Source organism: Lolium rigidum, chromosome 7 (assembly GCF_022539505.1).
Source record: "Lolium rigidum isolate FL_2022 chromosome 7, APGP_CSIRO_Lrig_0.1, whole genome shotgun sequence".
Classification (NCBI taxonomy): Eukaryota; Viridiplantae; Streptophyta; class Magnoliopsida; order Poales; family Poaceae; genus Lolium; species Lolium rigidum.
Genome location: NC_061514.1, coordinates 44,781,382 through 44,805,961, shown reverse-complemented (window position 1 = coordinate 44,805,961; position 24,580 = coordinate 44,781,382). Strand labels below are relative to the sequence as shown.

The 24,580-nt window shown below is 45.3% G+C and overlaps 1 long non-coding RNA gene across 2 annotated transcripts; it reads right to left on the bottom strand.

The window, feature by feature from the left end:
* Positions 1-20,926: 20,926 nt before the first annotated feature.
* Positions 20,927-23,881, bottom strand: LOC124676834. 2 transcript variants are annotated; one of them, XR_006993813.1, is made up of 5 exons: positions 23,333-23,881; positions 22,888-23,096; positions 22,231-22,349; positions 21,763-21,876; positions 20,927-21,321 (listed from the first exon to the last, which is right to left on the bottom strand). It is a non-coding gene; the product is annotated as an uncharacterized LOC124676834 (long non-coding RNA). The 2 variants fall into 2 exon arrangements; XR_006993812.1 differs by having other exon boundaries at positions 22,888-23,881.
* Between the last annotated feature and the right edge of the window lie 699 nt (positions 23,882-24,580).

The window sequence follows — 24,580 nt, the reverse complement described above, 5'->3', positions numbered from 1 at the left end:
TGGAACTTTTTATTAAATGCAACAATCTCACTTTATGCAAAGTTGCATTTCTTTGATTTTTAAAATTCCACCACCACTTGTGTTTATCTCTGGTCATTTGCAACTTATCCAAATGCACCATTTTCAAATTTTGAAACCTTTTGAGCTCAACCAAATTTGGCAAGATTAGGTAATTTCCTAATAGGGAGAAAGCTCAAACACTTTTTGCAATAGTATTGGCCTAACCCTAATGCCCCAATTGACACCTACCTATCCTCTGACCCTCTCTCTCTCTCCCTCCACAGCATTGAAACCCTAGGCAGCAAGCCCTAGCAAGCATAGACATGGCCATGCCGGCCATGGACACCATGTCGAGCCACCCCTCCCTTTCTTCTTCTCTGGCCATGGCCACCGTGCCCAAACGCACCACCTCACCTCCCTGGTCACGCCTAGCATCTCCATTGCCATGGACAACGCCGACCGTCGCCGGAAATCGCGCGCCCAGAATCGCCCAGCCATGCCGATGACGTCGCGCCCGTACACGCGCGGACGCCACTGGCCACGCGTTGCCTCGCCGTACTCCGCCGTACCCCGACCACCTCCGCTCGCCCTGGTACCCGTCGCGCCACGCGGAGCCCGCCGGACATGCTCGCGTCACCAGCCCACGCCCACAGTCGCTGGAGAGGACGCTCCCGCCCGCCACGGCCGCGCCAGTACACGCTTGCGCCCAACCACCGTACGCCTAGCCTTGCCACGCCGTTGACGCTCACAGGACCGCTGTGACGTCGCCTACGCAACCCTGTCCTCGCCTACCCCTATCCCTCGCCGGAATCGCCGCGCTGCTGTCGACCTTGCCGCACCCCTCACGACACCTCGCGCCCTATAAATAGAGCCATCCCCGCAGTTCCTCCTCCACACCAATCTTGCTCCCCTCCTCTCTCTGAACCTCCTCCGCTCCTCTCCACCACGCATTGCCGCCGCTAGCCATCCAATTTCTCGCCGGAGACCCGCAAGCCACCGCAGATCAATCCATCGCTACAGGCCACCTCAAGCTCCACCGTGGGTACCAGTGCACTCGCCGTCGACGACAACCTCGCCCTGCTTCATCGCCGCCCCTCGCCGGAGTCCAGGATCGCCGCCGACCCCCTACCTCCGCCGCGGCAGCAACCCCTTCTCCCCGACGACGACGACGACGCACAGCCGCATGATCTTGTTCTGATCTTACGTCCCACGTTCACCCATACCGTTTCGGTAAGATTGAGTCGCTGACCACTGGGCCCCATGCTGTCAGGCAGCCCACGCGTCTGTGGACCGTGGTGGGCTGGGCAGGCTGTTAGTTTTTGAATCTGGCCCGTTAGATTTTCCCGCTTAGCCCATTTATTCAAATTCGAATTTCCAGATTTTGTTTAAACTCAATACTGGCCCTGTGTTTGAAATTCAATAGAATATGTTTGGCTTGGCCAAATTTAGCAAACTTTATATGGTTGGAAAGCTACTGAAAAGATCTTCAAAACCCCACTGGTCTCACTGTGAGATCTTCGGTAGAAATAATGTGACAAAAAGATTAAGTCGGGAACTTTTGAACATTCAAATAAATCTTAAAAATCAACCAAAAATGATATTTAGTTGATTCCAACTCTAATAGCTCACATTTCACTTACACTAATTGTTTCTGCAAAGATATGGTGTGGTCACTTTGGATGATCATGCTTTAGTTTGAATAAAGGACTATATGGCTAGTTTGGTTAAGTGATATTGTCCAAAAACTATTATACAAATCATATGAAGTGTTTCACTTCATTTAAATCTTGTCCCAAGTACTTTCACATGAAGTTTAGACCCTGGTCAAATACTCTCACATGAAATACTTGGTGATTTTAAATCATATCTAGAATTGTTAAATAGTATGAGATATTCTATCTCATTTAAATCATTTTCTCAAATGATGATGATGAATGGTTGACTTAGGTCAACATGATTTCATGTATGATTGTTTGAGGAAGTTAAATCTTAAGAAGATTCAATGAGAGGAAATTATGCCTCAAGAACTAAATGGAAACTATCATTTACATATGTAATGAGAGGAAATTATTTCTCTAACACTAAATAAGAAAACCCTAGAATAATTTTTGGTAGCAATGCTAAGTGATGATGCTAGATCATTTGGGGGTGAGCCATTCAGGCTAATTAAGGCTACTTAAGTATTGTTTGGTGATTGTATCCTCATATTCGTGTATAGACGCTAGTACCGGAGAATACCAAGAAGAGGAAGGATTCTACCCAGAAGAAGAAGAGCACTTTGATCACCTCAACCACCAAGGCAAGCTAACACTAATGCAAGCTCTATGGTTGCAAGCTAATATTCTTGCTAAGTGCAAAGCTCTACAAGAGCAAGGCACCATCACATTTTACTTTATGCTTAATGAGCCCATCCCAAGTTTTACTTTACAAGCTTTATTAATTTTTGGTTTATCAAAGTTTACTTTTTGATTCATGATTCATTTGGTCTAGAGTAGAACAAGATAATCAAATTTAGCCTAGAGCAATGAAAGCTAGTTAGCACCCCTCATGACTAGTTGCTAGTGCTAACAAAAAAAAATTGACTACTTTAGATGGGGACATGTGAAATGACATGACTTTGAAAACCTTGGAATGATGAGTCATTCTATTGAAAGATTTTGAAGGAGAATATGACCTGTGAATGAAATGGTGAACTTTTCAAAAACTGATGGTTGGGTTCGGATGCGATACCATTCCAATTTTGCAAGTACCCCCACAATACCTGATATGGATAGGGCTTAACTGGAAGTTTATGTATCTTAGTATGGGTTCCCTCTAAACAAGCGTAATCGGGGTTATGCCAAGGGCTGCCTCCAACAAGATATGAAATGATGATGACATGACGTGAAATGAGGTGAATGTCCGGCCCAAGCCCTGTGCAGTTCCCAGGTTGACTGTCTGTCTTCACTGGGAGGCCAAGCTCATGGGGAGAGGTGTCTATACTAGGGTATGTAAGTGAAAGGTTATGGCTGGTAGTCCGCACACGGAGTGTGATAAATCAGGGCCAGTTAACCCTGACGGATTATTGCAAATGTTGTGGCACAAGTGTAAGCCCTCTGCAGAGTGTAGAACTATTCCAATAGCCGCGTCCACGGTTATGGACGGTTGGAAAGGCCATACTGTTCCGTCATCAGACCATTTTCAAAAATGTGACATGTGAAGGGTGACTTGTGATTTGAACTTGAAATGGTGACTTTGCCTTGAATCTCAACAGAGTTGTGGGAATGACACTAATGTTCCCACTTGAGTTAGTTAGCAAATGAAGAGGCTTTTACTAAATGTTTGTGAACTAAAATTGTCTTTATGCAAATAAACTTAGGGCTTAGCACCCCCTTACTAAAATTGATAGTGCTTACACTAGTATTAGTTTGAGAGTACTTTAAAAGTACTCATGGCTTTGTCCCTGGCTATTCAAATGGCCAGACTTTGAAGGAGAACAACAGTACGAGGAAGATGGACAGCAGGACGTCTACGACAACTAGGACTACTCCTGACGTTAAGCGTTAGCCTGTGGACTATAGAGTCCCCTTCTATCTACGCTTCCGCTATGAATTGTGTTCGTTGATCAATAGATCAACTATTTGTGTAATTTGGATCATGTGATCTCTATTTGTAAGACGACTAGGGTATGTAATGAAGGATGACTTATGATATTCAACTGTTATGTCTCGCAACAATAATATTCCTGGGATTGCGATGTATGGCATAACAGGCATCTGGACTTAAAAACCCGGGTGTTGACAAGTTGGTATCAGAGCCATTGTTTGACCTTAGGAGACCCTAGTTAGAATGGACGTCTGAAAAACTTAGTTTCAAAACCAAAGAAGTGAATATTTCTGAAAAACCTATTTTCACTCTTATCCTTGAGATCTTTTTCAAAAATGAGAAATTCGTGCCCTACTCTTTCCTTGTAGAACTACCTAAAACTTTGCACACTTGACTACTTCTTTAACTTACTTATCCTAATTGCTCACAGATGGAGTACCAATGGGAGTTCTATCAGCTTGGTCACGGAGGCGACCTAAGGTTCGAAAAGGATTTGAAGCAACTAGTGGAATATCTAGGACGCCCGTATCCCGAGTTCTTCGGAACACCCCTCAGTAATCAGTTGGGAGGACCACCTCGGTGGGAAGTTTCTTCTGATCTAGGAAGAAAGCTTGGAGCCTCGATATGGGAAACTATATGGTTTTCTGTAACGGAAAACACTTGGAAGGAAGGACTAGTCAGAGCTATGCAGGAAGCAATTTCCCGTCTGTGTGGGCAAAATGAGAACAAGATCAAGAACACTCGCTTCATCTACTACCCAAGACATGACCTCATGGGAAGACCAATGACCATGCCACTGCACACGTAGATGAACCACTATGTAGCACACCTGGACTTTAGGCTGTACAAAACCCGCAAGGATTTGGACAACGCCCTCGCCTTTCGCCAAGCACATTACCCGTGAAGACAAAGAATTCCCCCCTGAAGAGTAGTATCACTAAAGCACTTGAGTAGGTGTGAGTTGTATCAGGATCCCCTTGTATCGTAGAGCGAATGAATGGTTCTTAAAACCAACGGTGTGTTAGATTTGTAATGTGTGATGTTTGGTATGAATGAAAAAGTGTTGCTGGTTTTTACCCCCTCAACACAACTCAAGTTTTCAAGTTTTGAACTTTTGAACTTTAACTCAAACAAACCCTAGAAATTTCCCTCTTATCTTATCATCTACCTCAATATTCAGATGGCCCCACCAACCCGCAGCACCAACCAAGACGCAATGATGCAGATGCTAGAGATGATGATGGCAGACCGAGAAGCCGAGAGAGCTGAACGCCAAGCCAACATTGCCGCACTGCAACAGATCGCTCAGAACAACCAAGGCCATGGAAACCACGACCATCCTGGGTCAAAGCTGGAGAACTTTCAGAACACCAACCCACCTATTTTCAGCAAGACCTAAGAGCCCCTCGATGCCGATGACTGGCTCCAGACCATGGAGAACAACCTTGAAGTCGCGGGAGTTGAAGCCGCAGAGAAAGTATTGTTCGCCACCCATTACCTGTCAGGACCTGCCAGAGCCTGGTGGACAAGTACCCGCGCAATGAATGCGGGGCAAATGATGACCTGGGAGGACTTCAAGCTGAAATTTAGCAAATACCATGTGCCCCAAGGACTGATCAAGAAAATGAGAGACGAGTTCCGTGAACTCAAGCAAGGCAGAATGTCGGTGGTAGAATACCGCGACAGGTTCCTCACCTTGTCAAGGTACGCCCCCGATGAAACCGACACCAACGAGAAACGGAAGGAGAGATTCCTGAACGGACTGCACGACGAAATGCAGACTGTGCTGGTCAACATTCCCTTTGCCGACCTTGAAGCCCTGGTGGACTCAGCCATCCAGATGGAAGGGAAACTGCACCAAGCCAATGAGAACCGCAAGCGCCGTATGATGCCCCAGAATGGACCCAACAATGCTCAGAAGTACCGCGGCAATTCATCTGGAGGATTTGCCCCAAGATACAACAAGCCCCCTGCCCAGACGTACCGCCCAAGCTACACCAACAACAATGGAGGACCCCCGAAGCCCGGAGACCACCACAACAACAGCAACAACAACAACAGCAACCACAACAACACCAACAACAACAACCACCCCAATGGCAACAATAACAACCCCAATACTGCCCCAAGGACTGGAAGCAACACTGTTCCCGTCAACCCCAAGGACAAGTCCACCATCAACTGCTATGAATGTGGAGTTGTGGGTCACTACTCCAATGAGTGCCCCAAGAAGCTTGCTAAGATTGCCGCCAACACCGCTGCACCTGCTCAGCAACAGCGCCGCTTCGCAGCCCGAAGGAACCAGAACAACCGCAATGGCCGTCTCCACTACATGAATGCAGCAGAAGCACACACTACACCACAACACTAGAACACCAACCGTTAAGTTGGTTGGGGAAGCCGCTTACATGAAGCACCTCAGGCCATGCCAAGTATGTCTCATGTTAATCCAATTGCTCAATCTCTCTTAGGAACCTAACTTTTCTTAAAATCTCGGGACGAGATTTGTTTAAGGGGGAAGGGTTTGTAACATCCCCAAATTTTAAAACAAAGAGAAAATGAATTTCCTTTTTCCAAAAATGAGAACCAACAAAAACTTTTCTTACATTGGGTGCTATGCATAGTGCTCATACCTAATACTTGTGTTTTTCCATGATTGTTTGTTTATCACTTTGAACACATTTTCCAAAACCCTAAACCCTAACCTTCTCAAAACCAAGGGGGTCATTTTTGAGAAACCTAAAATAAAAGAGAAAGGACATATGTGGGCATATAGCCCTAATATGTAAATCTTGAACCCTACCTCTCTTATTTTGCTAAATGGTGGTGAACTATGGTGAACCCCACTAAACCCTAAACCCCATCCCTCTTGTCACCAACCTTGGAAAAACAAAATAAAAAAGGAAAGAACTTAAATAAGAAAAAGGCATATGCAAGCCTATGGCTACTTTTTGCAAATACTAAACCTTGCTTTGTATACCTTGGTAGATGGTTTGGAAATACCTCAACAAACATAATTTAAAGCTTACCACTCAAATCTTGGTGAAACCAAAAAGAAAACAAAAATCAAATAAAGCATATGCATAGAGGCATATGTGGCACTTAGCCAAAATATCAAATCTTGACCTAGGCACCCACATTGTCCCAAATTGGTTTGAACCCTTTACCCAACTCAATCTAACACCAAATAAACCTCACCCATGCCTAAGTGAAGCAAAGAAAAATAAAAGAATAAAAAGTAGAAAATCACAAAACCCTCACATATGGTTTATGCCATTTTTCCAAATCTTTGACCTAGACCAATTTGGCCTTCACCATTAGTTGTATTATGCTACTAAACACTTATTACAACTTTTGGAATCAAAGAAACACAAATCAAATCAAATTTAAACTCAATTGGTGAGCACATAGAATAATGGTCAAATCTGCCTTTTATAAATTGGTCACTACTTTGAGCCCCTCTATCTCATGTTTTTCCAACTAAACTTTCCCAATTCTTTGCATGTCATCCAAGAGCACATCAAGGTGAACAACTTTGGTAAAGACCACCATGCCAGATTCATCTTGGATCAAATTCTATGCTCATGCCAAGTTGGAACTTTTTATTAAATGCAACAATCTCACTTTTTGCAAAGTTGCATTTCTTTGATTTTTAAAATTCCACCACCACTTGTGTTTATCTCTGGTCATTTGCAACTTATCTAAATGCACCATTTTCAAATTTTGAAACCTTTTGAGCTCAACAAAATTTGGCAAGATTTGGTAATTTCCAAATAGGGAGAAAGCTCAAACACTTTTTGCAATAGTATTGGCCTAACCCTAAGGCCCCAATTGACACCTACCTGTCCTCTGACCCTCTCTCTCTCCCTCCACAACATTGAAACCCTAGGGAGCAAGCCCTAGCAAGCATAGAAATGGCCATGCCGGCCATGGACACCATGTCGAGCCACCCCTCCCTTTCTTCTTCTCTGGCCACGGCCACCGTGCCCAAACGCACGACCTCACCTCCCTGGTCACGCCTAGCATCTCCATTGCCACGGACAACGCCGACCGTCGCCGGAAATCGCGTGCCCAGAATCGCCCAGCCATGCCGATGACGTCGCGCCCGTACACGCGCGGATGCCACTGGCCACGCGTTGCCTCGCCGTACTCCGCCGTACCCCGACCACCTCCACTCGCCCTGGTACCCGTCGCGCCACGCGGAGCCCGCCGGACATGCTCGCGTCACCAGCCCGCGCCCACAGTCGCCGGAGAGGACGCTCCCGCCCGCCACGGCCGCGCCAGTACACGCTTGCGCCCAACCACCGTACGCCTAGCCTTGCCACGCCGTTGACGCTCACAGGACCGCCGTGACGTCGCATACGCAACCCTGTCCTCGCCTACCCATATCCCTCGCCGGAATCGCCGCGCTGCTGTCGACCTTGCCGCACCCCTCACGGCACCTCGCGCCCTATAAATAGAGCCATCCCCGCACTTCCTCCTCCACACCAATCTTGCTCCCCTCCTCTCTCTGAACCTCCTCCGCTCCTCTCCACCACGCATTGCCTCCGCTAGCCATCCAATTTCTCACCGGAGACCCGCAAGCCACCGCAGATCAATCCATCGCTACAGGCCACCTCAAGCTCCGCCGTGGGTACCAGTGCACTCGCCGTCGACGACAACCTCGCCCTGCTTCATCGCCGCCCCTGCCGGAGTCCAGGATCACCGCCGACCCCCTACCTCCGCCGCGGCAGCAACCCCTTCTCCCCGACGACGACGACGATGCACAGCCGCACGATCTTGTTCTGATCTTACGTCCCACGTTCACCCATACCGTTTCGGTAAGATTGAGTCGCTGACCACTGGGCCCCATGCTGTCAGGCAGCCCACGCGTCTGTGGACCGTGGTGGGCTGGGCAGGCTGTTAGTTTTTGAATCTGGCCCGTTAGATTTTCCCGCTCAGCCCATTTATTCAAATTCGAATTTCCAGATTTTGTTTAAACTCAATACTTGCCGTGTGTTTGAAATTCAATAGAATCTGTTTGGCTTGGCCAAATTTAGCAAACTTTATATGGTTGGAAAGCTAGTGAAAAGATCTACAAAACCCCACTGGTCTCACTGTGAGATCTTTGGTAGAAATAATGTGACAAAAATATTAAGTCAGGAACTTTTGCACATTCAAATAAATCTTAAAAATCAACCAAAAATGATATTTAGTTGATTCCAACTCTAATAGCTCACATTTCACTTACACTAATTGTTTCTGCGAAGATATGGTGTGGTCACTTTGGATGATCATGCTTTATTTTGAATAAAGGACTATATGGCTAGTTTGGTTAAGTGATATTGTCCAAAAACTATTATACAAATCATATGAAGTGTTTCACTTCATTTAAATCTTGTCCCAAGTACTTTCATATGAAGTTTAGACCCTGGTCAAATACTCTCACATGAAATACTTGGTGATTTTAAATCATATCTAGAATTGTTAAATAGTATGAGATATTCTATCTCATTTAAATCATTTTCTCAAATGATGATGATGAATGGTTGACTTAGGTCAACATGATTTCATGTATGATTGTTTGAGGAAGTTAAATCTTAAGAAGATTCAATGAGAGGAAATTATGCCTCAAGAACTAAATGGAAACTATCATTTACATATGTAATGAGAGGAAATTATTTCTCTAACACTAAGTAAGAAAACCCTAGAATAATTTTTGGTAGCAATGCTAAGTGATGATGCTAGATCATTTGGGGGTGAGCCATTCAGGCTAATTAAGGCTACTTAAGTATTGTTTGGTGATTGTATCATCATATTCGTGTATAGACGCTAGTACCGGAGAATACCAGGAAGAGGAAGGATTCTACCCTGAAGAAGAAGAGCACTTTGATCACCTCAACCACCAAGGCAAGCTAACACTAATGCAAGCTCTATGGTTGCAAGCTAATATTCTTGCTAAGTGCAAAGCTCTACAAGAGCAAGGCACCATCACATTTTACTTTATGCTTAATGAGCCCATCCCAAGTTTTACTTTACAAGCTTTATTAATTTTTGGTTTATCAAAGTTTACTTTTTGATTCATGATTCATTTGGTCTAGAGTAGAACAAGATCATCAAATTTAGCCTAGAGCAATGAAAGCTAGTTAGCACCCCTCATGACTAGTTGCTAGTGCTAATAAATAAAATTGACTACTTTAGATGGGAACATGTGAAATGACATGACTTTGAAAACCTTGGAATGATGAGTCATTCTATTGAAAGATTTTGAAGGTGAATATGACTGAATGAAATGGTGAACTTTACAAAAACTGATGGTTGGGTTTGGATGCGATACCATTCCAATTTTGCAAGTACCCCCACAATACCTGATATGGGTAGGGCTTAACTGGAAGTTTATGTATCTTAGTATGGGTTCCCTCTAAACAAGCGTCATCGGGGTTATGCCAAGGGCTGCCTCCAACAAGATATGAAATGATGATGACATGACGTGAAATGAGGTGAATGTCCGGCCCAAGCCCTGTGCAGTTCCCAGGCTGGATGTCTGTCTTCACTGGGAGGCCAAGCTCATGGGGAGAGGTGCCTATACTAGGGTATGTAAGTGAAAGGTTATGGTTGGTAGTCCGCACACGGAGTGTGATAAATCAGGGCCAATTAACCCTGACGGATTATTGCAAATGTTGTGGCACAAGTGTACGCCCTCTGCAGAGTGTAGAACTATTCGAATAGCCGCGTCCACGGTTATGGACGGTTGGAAAGGCCATACTGTTCTGTCATCAGACCATTTTCAAAAATGTGACATGTGAAGGGTGACTTGTGATTTGAACTTGAAATGGTGACTTTGCCTTGAATCTCAACAGAGTTGTGGGAATGACACTAATGTTCCCACTTGAGTTAGTTAGCAAATGAAGAGGCTTTTACTAAATGTTTGTGAACTAAAATTGGCTTTATGCAAATAAACTTAGAGCTTAGCACCCCCTTACTAAAATTGATAGTGCTTACACTAGTATTAGTTTGCGAGTACTTTAAAAGTACTCATGGCTTTGTCCCTGGCTATTCAAATGGCCAGACTTTGAAGGAGAACAGCAGTACGAGGAAGATGGACAGCAGGACGTCTACGACAACTAGGACTACTCCTGACGTCAAGCGTTGGCCTGTGGACTATAGAGTCCCCTTCTATCTATGCTTCCGATATGAATTGTGTTCGTTGATCAATAGATCAACTATTTGTGTAATTTGGATCATGTGATCTCTATTTGTAAGACGACTAGGGTATGTAATGAAGGATGACTTATGATATTCAACTGTTATGTCTCGCAACAACAATATTTCTGGGATTGCGATGTATGGCATAACAGGCATCTGGACTTAAAAACCCGGGTGTTGACATCCAACCACAAAGCATGCCAAGCTTTGGAACACACCATCGGCTTCCGGATCATTCAGTCCCGGAAGACCTTGCCACGGCCTCTCATGGTCCGTGCATCTCAACCAGTGCCATCTCACTCTAAGGGCAAGGCCCTGCAGCCGGAGATCCTTTACTCCCAGCCCTCCAAACTCCCTTGGCTTGCAAATGCTCCTCCATGCCACTAAACACTGTCCCCCTCGGACTTCATTTTTACCGGCCCAGAAGAACGCTCTCATCCATTTGTTTATCTCCTCTAAAAGCCAAACAGGAGCCTCCGCAACCACCATTTGGTGAACCGCTCTGGCCGCCACAACTGAGTTAATCAGGACCAACCTCCCTTCATGTCGAACAAGCCCTTTCTGCCACACCGGTACACTCTTGATGACCTGGTCCAGTAGGGGCTGCCACTCCGCCTTGGTGAGAGGTCGGAGTGCAAGCTGGAGCCCTAGGTATCGGATTGGAAAAGCCGCCAGCTCACAGCCAAGTATGTTCGCCGTCCTCTGTTGCTCCTCTAAAGTTCCTCGGATCAACGTGGCCGTCGTCTTCCCAAAATTCACATGCAGACCCGAGGCCTCTCTAAAAAGACTCAAAAGGTGTTTCACCGCCCATAGCTCCCTCTCCTCTGGCTTTAGGAACAACACCACATCATCCGCATAAACGGAGATCCTCTGTATGGGGGAAATAGATGCCAAGTTCTCAAACAACCCCGCTTGCACCGCTTTGATGACCATCACCGAGAGGATTTCCATGGCCGCAACGAATAACATGGGGGAGGTTCTCCCTGTCTCAACCCACGCTCATGATAAATGCGCTCTCCCGGCACTCCGTTGACCATCACCCTCATGTTTGCCCGTATAGAGCAACAACGCAGCCCACTTGAGGAACCTGTCGCCAAAACCCATTCTCCTAAGCACCTCAAATAGGAAACTCCAAGAGATGGAGCCAAACGCACGCGCAATGTCAAGCTTTAGAAGCACTCCGGTCTGTCTCCTCATGTTAATCTTCCTCGCCACTTGCCTCATGTAGCGACCCAGGAAAATATCCCTATTTGATTTTGCTTGTTCTTTTTCTTTTATGCACCATCATGGCATATGCATCATATAATCCATGTTTTATCAAATAAAATTATTTTATAAACCCCCTTTGTCTTACCCTTTAAATTAAACCTTAATCTCTCTCTCATAATTCTTATTTTATAATTAAGTCTTTTCAACAAATAAATTTTGAATATAAAGGTGTTTTGTTTTGGTTACAAATAAACTAAATATTTTCAAAAGTAGTTTTTGAAGCTCACTCTCTTTTCTGGCCCAAATTCAAAACAGAATTTATTTCACTTTTCAAAATGGTTTGTAAAATGAAAACAGGAAAAAGAAAAAAAAAACGGAAAAACAAACCTAGCTACGTCCCCTGGGCCTCTCTTGCCCGCAGCCTTTTTCTTCATCTGGACCGAACCAGCCCAGCCCAGCTGGCCCTCTTCTTTCTCCGGCCCGAGTTCAGCCCACCTTCCCGTACCGTTTCGGTCTCCCTTCTTTTTCTTCCTTCCTCGACAGCGACCGCAGAGAGAGAGAGAGAGAGCACGCATGGTGCGTGACCACCGCACATGCTCCACCTCCACCTGCTTCCCTCCCCTCTCTTATCCTCTCGCGCCGAACCCTAGCACCCACCAAACCTTTCCTCTCCCCTCCCTGCCGCCGCCACCCTCTTCTCTCCCTTGTTTTCCTCTTCTCTGTGAGCACGTCCGAACCACCGTGAGCTCCTCACCGGCGCCTCACCTCTACGGTCCTCCCCTCTTCGATCTAACACCGCCAGGAGGTGCGCCTCGAACTCCTTGTTCGCCTGGTACCTCCAATCGAGCCGAGGCGCTCTAAATCATCGCCAATCCGCCGTTCCCTTCTCTGGCCCCGAGCAGCAATTTCTCCAATTCCGGCGAGCTCCTCCCTCCTCCGGTCCTGAAGACGGCACGTCGAGCTTCAGGGTGAGAACGCGCACCCCCAGACATCCCTACTTCCTTTCTAGCCTCCGTTTTCTTCTTCTCGTCGTTGATCCGACCGCTTCCACCACAGATGCCCGTCGCCGGCGAGCCTCCGACGACCTCCCGCCGGCGGCGCCGCCTCCACCTGGTCCGCGCCGACGAAGAGAAGCCAATGCGCCCACGCGCGCTTGCTGGGATGCCGCCAAACGTCCGCGCGCATCCGTGCCGGCCGCGGCGACCACCGTCTCCTGGAACGCGCGCAGCACTTTTTCGTCAAGCACCTGCCGTGCACCCGCTAGCTCCGCCACGTCAGCGTCCAACATGGCATCGGGCCCCATCCATCATTCTCTGCGGGTATCCCTTTGTCCGGTGAGAATATGTTCCCAGATCTGGATCTCGTCCTTTTTACACCGAGGCCCCTGCAAGTTTCTCTTTGCTAACCCGCGGCCCTCATCCTTGTCAGCAGCTTCCGTCCAGTCAGCATCTCCCTGGCCCCGCCGGTCAGCGACACGGGCTAGCCTCTGTCTCGGTGAGAAAAAGCCACAGCCCTTTTCTGTTTTCTCTGAAAAATGGCAGGATATCTTCAAATCTTGCATAAATCATATCTTGCAAACCGTAACTCGAAATAAAATGTTTTATATATGAAAATTTGATCAGAAAAATGCAAGGAACATGATTATGCCATCCATTCATCTGTTTGCATCTCGCATCATGTCGCTCGTTGATAGTCGTGCATATTCACCTCACATATATGCGGAGTATTTTGGATTTCCAACTAAGGTTCCCCCACTCCGTTTAAATTTGAAGTAGCGCACCCTGCCAAGTTATGCCATGCTATCCAACCCTTAATTTTGCTGGTAGAAATGCAACTCCAACCCTAATTTGTTTGTCCGGGGTTCCGATCCCGCTTAAATTGGATAAGTGCATTGCATCATTGTTGCCATGTCATGCATACCATCTTGATCATGCTGGATCTTCTTTATCTGTAGTAGTAAAACTTGCATACGTTGTTTGTCCAGCATTTGCTTCTTCCCGGATAGGATCACGAAGTGTTGATGTGAGATACGACGAGTTCTCCAACAAGTTCTTCTGTAGCTTTTCACAGGCGAGCCCTCTCTCTTCACCTATTTTACTCTGTCCCTCGCACTGCTATTAGGGCCTTATGTTGTGATTCTTTATCGAGTCACGTGTCCTGTTCCACTTGTTTACCATATTAATCCTATATGCACCATTCCTTATCCATAGCCGATGCTTGATGTTTGAGCCTTGCGAGTCGTAGGCGTGTTTAGGATTTGTTGTTTATCTCGATCTGTTATCGGGATATGTTGGGTTGTTGGGAGGTTATCACATGTTATATCAGTTGTTGAAGATACACATGCTTTACTTAATTGTTAACAACTAAAATTGTAAGCAGTGGCATCTGTGAGCCCCTTTGCGAAAACATCGGAACTTTGACTCACTAATGTCCCCTAGGACCCGAGTTCTTGTTATCTGTTCTGATACTGAGCGCTCTAACCACACGTGGGTATGTTTTTGGGTCTCCCCTCGACCACTGTCGGAATCTACAGCTTTGTCCAGTGGCGACAACTAGTTTGCAATGTTTTACCATTTGTTGTTGCGTGCATGCTAGCCTGTTACTTATTTATTTTGGGAAGCCCCCGGGTGCCTTGTATCCCTTGTTTCTGGTATGCACGTATAGGTGCGGCACGAGCGTTTATCGCGTGCTGAAGCGGGTCATTCGCCCCAGTGTGTGTTCTGACCCTCGGAAGTCGTGGTCGCAAATAGCTAAGTCCGTTTCAGAGATACGGCCGGACTTCGATACGGGTTTAACTTGGTTAGGTGGCTTCCTGGACATTGTTGTCGTGAAGGAGAGTGCGAGTCATGATATCCACCTGTCACAAGTGGGTTGATCGTGCGTGTGGGCATATTTGGCACCCCTGCAGGGTTACATCTTATCGATAAGCCGTGTCCGCGGTTATGGACGACTTGGAGCTGTATGACTCGATCATAGAGAACTTACACATTTTTACTTGTTGGTAATAATCTAATAATAACTTGCGTAGTAATATAGCATTACTACAACCGATACCTAATAAAACTTGCCCACCGTTGAGTGCCTTTTACATTGCCTCTTCGCAGTTGTTGAAGGGGATATGTGTAATCGGTTGGGTTATGTTTGTGTAGTATTTATCTGTTACCTTGTGCGCTCTCTTATCTTCTCTGATTAGACGAATGTTGTAGCGTGTCTCTATTGCTTATAGTTTTGCTGCCGCTAAACCTACCATATAGCCCCAGGCGATAAATATATCTATACTCGCCCGGCGAGCATAGCCATTTCTAGTCTCGCTAAGTACGTGCCGGAGTTCGTTCCTTGGTACTTACTCTCGCCTTTTCTTTTTCTCTTTTGTTCCCTCCCTTTTGTCGGCAACCGATGGCCCGACTTCGACAGGTACAAGATGACGACGTTAGCAAGGCTACCCTTCCGGTTTGGCCTGGGCAGGGTTATGAACGCCACTTGGTTATCTTCAGGACTCTTAGTCCAAATTTGTATCTTGTTCGTACTCGGATGTATTTGATCTTCTGTATGATTTGGATCTTTGTATGTATCTATTTGTATCTTGACTCGTTGGAGTCGTTGTTGTAATATATGTTTCTTGTGGGCTCTATTGTAATCATGTTATAATGTTACCGCTCGTGATTGATTCCACCCGCATCGCGTGCATGCTTCAGCGTGTACGAGGCGCTTGGTGGTGCGTCTCCTAAAATCGATACCGTGCGGATTTCGGCGGATTCGTTGGGATCCTCATGGTACCGGTTCTGGGGCGTCACACCTCACTAGCACGAAGTTGTCATGTAAGCTCCGATGTTTAATGAAATCCGATTGGTTCATGCTCACTAGCTCTCCAAGTCTCGGGCGCAAGCGGTTCACGATTATCTTCGAAAAGAGTTTCGCAAAGCTATGGACGAGGCTTATGGGCCTATAATCCTTAGTCTCAATCGCCTCAGGCTTTTTTGGAATCAAGGTAATAAGCGCTCTATTCAGCCTGGCAAAGCCTCTGCCATCTCCCACTCCAAGTTTCATGAGACCCATCAGGATATCCCCCTTTATTATTGGCCACGCCCTCTGGTAGAAAGCTCCGGTGAATCCATCCGGTCCCGGCGCCCTATCACTTGGCATCTCGCGAATCGTGTTCCAAACTTCCTCCTCGGTAAACATCGCATCTAGCTCGCTCAGATCCGTGGCCGGGATGTCTAAGGCCTCCAGGTTTACCGTGTGCTCTCGCGTTTGGATGCTCCCTATAAGCCTCTCGTAGGCCTCCGTGAACACCTCGTTCTTGCGCTCTTGCGTGGTTGCCATCTCCTCACCAACTCTCACCGCGGCAATATAGTTCTTAGTCCTCCTCCCATTCGCCACCGCATGAAACAACTTGGTGTTAGCGTCTCCCTCACGGAGCCATCTCAATCTAGATCTTTGCCTCGCAATGGTGCGCTCAAGGGATGCCAGCCCAAGCACCACCAGTTTTAGCACTTTTCTTAGCCACGCCTCCGCCAGCGAGAACCCACACGTATTTTGAAACGAATGTTGACCAAGGGATGTTGATAAAAAAAATTGATCAAACAAAAAATACGTAAAACGAGGATGTCTTACTCTTTGAAACAGAGGAAGTAGGTAGGAAAGCCCAAGTTGCCCGTGTTTGCCAGCCTAACAATTAACTTAAAATATTATAATTTTGTATAAAAGTCGAAAGTAGATGGTTTACATATAATTTTATAATACACACTACAAGATAATTGGTTTTTGCTGAGTGGGAGCTTATTTTCCAAGTGTAAAAGGTTCATGGACTTTCATATAATTTTATAATTATGAAACGGAGGGAATATATACATATTTTTTTGATCGGCATACGCGTGAAGTCGTCCTTCCTGGTCGACAATGGCACATGATATATATACATATATATTTTATTACCATAATTAATACGCTTATATTCAATAGTGTAATACTAAGTCAGAGGCAAACATGCTTAAACTATCATGTTCAAGTGGCGAGCAAACGAGCAGAGGTTGAAGACGACCGAGAGGCAATACTTGGTCGCATACCGGTTCGGTACCAAGCCGTAGGTCTTGCGGCCGCCCACCCGCACAAGCACAGCCCAGCCTGGCAGCTCAAGGCTAGCCTGACTGGCGTCCCACCCATGGTGCGGGGCCTGCGCGTTGTCCACGTCCTAGCCGGCCCATCTACAGTTCGGCATGTTAATTTTTTTTTTCTTTTGTGAAACCTTATGTGGATAAACAAAATGTGTCGTACTTTTCAAACCGTAGAGGTGATTCAATAGCCCATTTTTTTGAAAAACTTTATCCAATGTCATGGTTTCATATCCTTGTGAGACACTTTTCTGTAACGAGTAGATGTATTGCATAGGTGTGCCCCATGGTCGGTGTTCTTCTCGAACCAACACCGCCAACAAGTCTGAGCCCTCCCGAGCCAAATGGAGACCATCTTTGCACGCAATATAACCACTTGCTATATGATCATCCCTGCAATGCTTGTTTGGTACTGTTTCCGATGCCATGAGTTATTTTGCCACTCTCTATGCCATGTTATTTTTCCATACTTATGTTTGTTCATATTTGTGTATTTTAACTGCTAATAAACCTATTTATAATCTGTTGTGCGTCATGAGATATCGTGGCTTTGTTTCATATTGTAATGTGAATAAACCATGTGGGGATTTCCCTCCCACGTGAGTTGAGTTTCTGGTACCTCGACTAAATACACATCGGGTTCTGCCTGAGGTGATTGAACCTTGTACTTTTCTATAGAGTTGTGGCGTGTGTATCACTGTGCATAACCTATGGTGACGTTTCACTCGCCTGGAAATCACAAACCTACAAATAAGCGAACCTTTTTATTTGCTTGCATGATTTATTGTTAGACTAACCCGTTGTTGTTTGGACTTGTGACTAAATGAAACTGTGGAGTGAATAAAAGTTGACTAAATAAAACAATCCTCTAAACTTCAATGGGGTTAGTCCATGGTGCTGATGGGTTCGTTGCATGGAAAACAAAACATTTCCTACCGCGAATAAGAACAAAACCAAGATCCAATCTAGGAAGAGGCAAGATCTAATCTATCAAGATCGAAGCAACGAGATGTATGTGAGACTAACCCTCGAAGATTCCAAAGCCTAAGAGATTAGATCTCGTTGTCGATGTAGTCGATCATCCAGTGCTGCAATCCGGCAGCACTTCCGTACTCGGTCGTGCGTACGGTGTCGATGAAGCCCGTCCTCTCACCGTTCCAGCAGGCAGCGGAGGTGTGGTAGATCCCCTCGGAATCCCAGCAGCACGACGGCATGGTGGTGGTGGTGGAGAAGAAAAGCTGCAGGGCTTCGCCAAGCCGGTACAGCACTATGGAGGAGAGAGGGGGCGGCCAGAGCTAGGTATATGGGGAAAACCCTAAGGGTGGCCGGCCTGGGCCTTGAGGGGCATGTGCCCCTGGCCCATAGACTAGGGTGCATCCCCTCGGCCCATGCTAGGCCTCCTAGGGTCGTGGGCCCACTGGTTGGACCCCCGAAACCTTCTAGAACCTTCCCGGTCTTTCACCGGAAAAATCCCGAACTTTTCCGAAACCTAGAAATCAACTTTCCTTATATGAATCTTATTCTCCGGACCATTCCGGACCTCCTCGTGATGTCCTAGATCCCATCCGAGACTCCGAACAAACTTCGGACTCCATCTCATATTCCGAGTCTACTTATGCGACATCGAACCTTAAGCGCGTCACCCTACGGTTCGTGAACTATGCAGACATGGTCGAGACTCCTCTCCGACCAATAACCAATAGCGGGATCTGGAGATCCATAATGGCTCCCACACATTCAATGATAACTTAGTGATCGATTGAACCATTTACATACGATACCGATTCCCTTTGTCACGCGATACTTTACTTGTCCGAGGTTCGATCATCGGTATCTCCATACCTAGTTCAACCTCGTTACCGACAAGTACTCTTTACTCGTACCGTGGTATTTCATCTCTTGTGATCCAATCACATGCTTGCAAGCTAATCAGACGACATTCCACTGAGAGGGCCCAGAGTATATCTATCCGTCATCAGGATGGACAAATCCATTGATCCACATGCCTCAACTCACACTTTCCGAATACTTAATCCCATCTTTATAACCACTCATTTACGCAATGGCGTTTGATGTAATCAAAGTACCCTTCCGGTGGAAGTGATTTACATGATCTCATGGTCGAAGGACTAGGTAACTATGTATCGAAAGCTTATAGCAAGTTGAACTTAATGACTTGATCTCATGCTACGCTTATTTGGATGTATGTCCATTATATCATTCACCTAATGACATAACCTTGTTATTAACAACATCCAATGTTCATGATCACGAAACCATGATCATCTATTAATCAACAAGCTAGTTATTCAAGAGGCTTACTAGGGACTCCTTGTTATTTACATAACACACATGTATCAATGTTTCACTTAATACAATTATAGCATGGGATGTAAACATTTATCATGAACACTAAGATATAACAATAACTAATTTATTATTGCCTCTTGGGCATATCTCCAACAGTCTCCCACTTGCACTAGAGTCAATAATCTAGTTTACATTTGTAAAGATATAACACCTTGGCCTTCTGGTGCTTATCATGTTTTGCTCACGGGATAGGTTTTAGTCAACGGATCTGACACGCTCAGAAACGTATGTATTTTGCAATTCATTTGCGTCTCAACGCATCACTCATTTTCCAAATGAGTCGGCATTAGTTGTATATGCTTAGTCCTCTGGTTGAACCTTAATTCCGCAGTCTGAAATAAGTCACTAATATTGTCACATACAATATAGCTTCAAAGTTCTGGCACTATCGGAACTACACCAAGTTCTCAAAGAACTCCTCGACTTAAACATCCTCAGTCATTGTCAAAACAATGACATACTCTGCCTTCGTTTGTAGAATTCGTCACAATATTTAGAACTCATCTAAATCTAGCATAGACTTCTTCTAACTCATTGTGCTACCTTTTAAACAACACTTAGCCTAATTGAGATTGAAATTTTATTTTTATATGTGACCAAACTAATATCGGTGCAACACCTTACAGCGATTTGTTTGTCATTACCCCATACAAAAACTATATATATAGAGATGCGCTATTTGACACCCAGGGAGCAGAATATTATTCTGCACCCGGGCCGATCTACGACGAGCCGCTCCATCCATCCCGCGGAGCGCTGCACCGGCTCGCTCCCACGCGCGCACCAGGCGACGTAAAAAAATAGCGCGTACGGCGTACCATCGTAAGTTACAAACGATCAGCCCCGCAACCGCATAGGCTTCCAGCCTTTTTTTTTATGACGCTTGGAGCTTTTGCACGTGAGGTAAAGAAAAGAGTATCATCTCCTTACGGTAGCAAACTGAAAATTGCATCTGGGCATCACAATCGAGCTTTGCCACCGCGCATATATGCCGATCAAACGTATGCATTGACGCATATACTTCTGGTTACCACTAAGCTAATTATTATTGCTTGGCCAGAGTTTGTACAGGTCACGAAAATACAGGGACAGGGGCTCAAAAGTCAGTTCCATACCCACACTAAAGATTTACTGGGAGCTTCCTCTCCTCGGACTTCACCTGAAAATTTTACTTTGGTGCATTCAGAAGTCCTCTTCTCATGCAAGGAAAAACAATGGCCCTTCATCATCACACCCTAAATTGTTTTCAGAAAACGAAATTTCGTGGAAGCAGCAGTCTCCATCCGTTACCACTTCTGCCAGTAGTAGCCTTCAGTTTCAAATAAATTTTCGGTGTCTAGAATATTTTTAATCTGCTAGGTAGAGATAAGTGTGCTAAAAATGACCAACATATGAAATATGATATCTGACACGAAACACAGAACTTTCAAAGATAATATGTTGTTACACATAAAGGACAGACCACATAAAAAAATGGTACACAGTGGACATAACATGTTGAATTACAGAAGGTAGCATACAAGCAATGCATCATTCAAGCACCACAGACATTTCAGGATATGTTTGGTTGGACGACACCAATAAAAAGACACATTCATAAGCAAAAACATTACATGTACGTGGGCACTAGAATAGAAATATTTGGCTATATACAGAAGTGCAACTTTGTTTTTTGGGAGAGGATGCGCCAGTGGAACTTCAAAGCAATTTTTACAGATGGGTTAACATGGGCCTGAACTTCAGGTGAAGGCCTTATATCGTTCAAATCATGGAAGATGAGGTAGGAGAGATCTTCAGCTCTGTACTGGTTCTCCTTTCGCCTACTAATCTTGGTGGTGGTCTTCTTGACACAAACATCACACTGCGTGCAAAAAAAGCGAATGGCTATGGGTTACTGAAAACAAGGATGATATTAATATATTTATATTTGTTGTTTAAATATATGTAGCCGGGTCGCCTAATGTTATTCGCAAACAGAAGCATTGCACAATTAGCTAGTTATGTCGGTGATAAATTGGCATTACACATGAACTGCCAGTTAAGCATTTCTGATAGTTCTAGGTACTAAAAAAATATCCAGCTTTGCTGGTAAATATACCTAACATACTTACACGGTTTGTATGACAAAAAATGTATTTTTTAGTTTATATGAGAAAGCTATGCAAGGCAGGGACGAACTTAAAAGAAAAGTTTTCAGCTATGTTGTCGACATGTTCAACAAGGGTAAGAAGAAATCAATGCCCTCAAGTCTACGAGTGTGAAAAAATGTTGAAGGTCAGGTATGGAAAAAGAGCACAAGTACCTCGACTCCATCAAACAACAGCTGGAGGCTCTCCTGCTGATGTGCCAACATTTCAGTGCCATGTCTATGGTGATTTGGCGCCTCGTCAAACGCACGAGAATGTAAAAAGGGGAGCTGTAAATTATACAAGTAAAGTTACGCAAAGAAATAATTACAAATCCTACATCAGAGCTCCTACATCATATGAAAATATGACTACAATCATTTAAATAACCACGCTGGATTTGAATTCAAAACCAGTACGCATTTCATAATAACAATTCATATTTTAATTACGTATTTTCGCATAGAACCTAGCACGCCCACTAGCACTAGATTGGAGATGCCATTGCAGCCAACAACTAAGAACGAATGCAAAAGAGAAAACTATCACAAGCTTCATTTTTTACAATAATATTATGGCGAGTAAAACTGAACAATTGCAAACCAGAAATGATGAACAATGGGAAAGAAAAGACTGGCACTTACTCATCCAAATTGGTAGAAATAGGGCGGTGCTGAAGAATACCGGGGGGAAATTAAGGAGCAGCCAGCGCCAATCAAGGGTTGCATACCACTGAAATCAGTAAAGAAGCACACCGGCGCAGCTACATGATGAAACAATGGAAATTACATCTCCGAAACAGCCTCTCACCACAGTTGGGATGATTTAAATCATAAACAATTATTACGGCACAGCTCTGATGCCACAAATAACAAAATATCCAGAAAAATGTGGCTGAAAGCACAACCATTAGTAATTAAGGAGCCCTATTGATGGTACCAATTGCGAAAATATGGAACATAAAAGGATTGTGGTTTTAACCAAAAGATGGTAAACTCAAATCAAGTATGAACATTAGTTTGAGCAGCAATAACATGATTCACAACGCAATTTTCCATAAATTTCAGTATTTTTTTTATTAAACCTGTTTGAAACTTCGACGCTGTGAGATACTGTTGACCGGCATCATGTAAAAACGAGCTTTTGAGGTCGTTGTAAAAAAAATTCTAAATCAGCTAATTTACCTCATGAAGTGAGTACCAGAGGCTGTAGACTAATAATAGCTACACAAATCTACCTAAACTGAGTATGGTTTCAACCAAAAATTCTGATGATATAAGTGAATAACAACAGCGGCAAACCTTGCCGTCTAAGCCCACCAAGTAGCTGATGGAGGGATTTATTTGTGTCGACGATGGAGGGATGCGGGGCTCATCGGACGCCAGCAACGAAGAAAATAGTGGGGGTGGCCGGAGCAGTGCTAGTGGCGAGGAGCGCTGGAGCAGGGCTCTAGGTCATTACTCCGGTGGCCAGGGAGGATATGAACATGAAGTCTTGCAACTGAATCTACCTACACATGATCACTCACAATTGTAGTTATGGCAGTCCCTGAATCATTATAACTTGCAGAGTTCTAATCCACCCTATCAATTATCAATATTAGAACACCGAAACCTAAATTAAATATCGCAAAAATTCCTGAACTAAAAAAATCGCATGATTTAGGCTTGAGCTCACCTTAGGCGACAACAGCCTAGCTACAACATGAACACAAACACTGACATTTTTTTGTCAGCGCAAAATTACCTCTAGATTCTTTCTCTTCGTCTCCAAGTCTGTTGCATAGTCTGCAAAAAAATAGCACATTCGCATCTACAAAGCTACAATTCCATGAGTACGCACCAAAATAGCACATTATTATCTCGTTTATGTTTCAGAAAAATAAAAACCAATAACCTGAATCAGCAATCAAAAAAATTCCATACAAGATTACTCCAGGTTTGAGTGCAGGCTAAACAAAAAAAATGCAGGAAAGTCTGACAGGCTCGGTGTGAGGATCAGTAGTAGTCCAGCTCTATGCAATTGAAATAAATCAAACTCGAATTCGCACCTCCATAAATATTTGGCTAATAAAAACTAAACCAATAAATTACGTGCCTGAGCTGCAATGTGAGTGCGCAGAGATTTGGGGGGACATCTAGAGGTCATGGAATTTAGACGGGAACTGCAGGTTTGGGGAAACTCGTGTACACAGGCGATGGTTGATTTCAGCGACTAGTGGAGGTCAGGAACAGTGGGTGCTCATGAAGATTGAGATCGAGGTGAGGTGTCCATACTCGATTCCAGCCGGCGATGAGGCCCCGAGAGACATACGAGTCGTTGGTTCTCCAGCCGCCCGCGTTGGTTCCCGGCTTGGTGTGGACTCCTTCCGATAGAATCCTGCTCCAGGAAATTGTCCGACAAAATTGAAAAACAAATCGTGCAAAGAGGAGTGATTTTGCTAGAGGATTCCTCATACCGTGGTAGCGGTAGAAGCACACCGGCAGAGAAAAAAAAGAATCGCTCTTCTCGCACGAATCCACTCACGCCGTACACCGCCGAGTCCACCCGCCGCCCTGCCCAAACCACGCCACTCGCCCCTGCAAATCCCTAAGGCGGCGCCCGCTGCGGCCGAGACGAGGCCACCCGCGCTGCTGAGCCGCACGGCGCACAGGCCGCCCGCAGCGACGCGCGCCAGCGAGGTCACCCGCTTGCCACGAACCGCCGGCCTCTATTCCCAGCTATAGCCGCTCGCAGCCCGCAGCTCGCCGGCAGCCGCAATGGCCACTGCGTTCGCTCGCCCAATTTCCAAAACCGCCGGCCGCGCACGATTACCTTGATCTGACCGTGGGCTAACAATAGCGGTGGAAAAATAAACCGGCAATATAAAAAGAAAAATGAAAATTACATTGCTTGTGGTGGGACCGTTCGCGGACGAGCCGGTGCGCTGAACCATGTGCATGACCATGTGGCTAGGTTTGATGCAATAGACCCGGGTGTAGAATAAGTAATTCT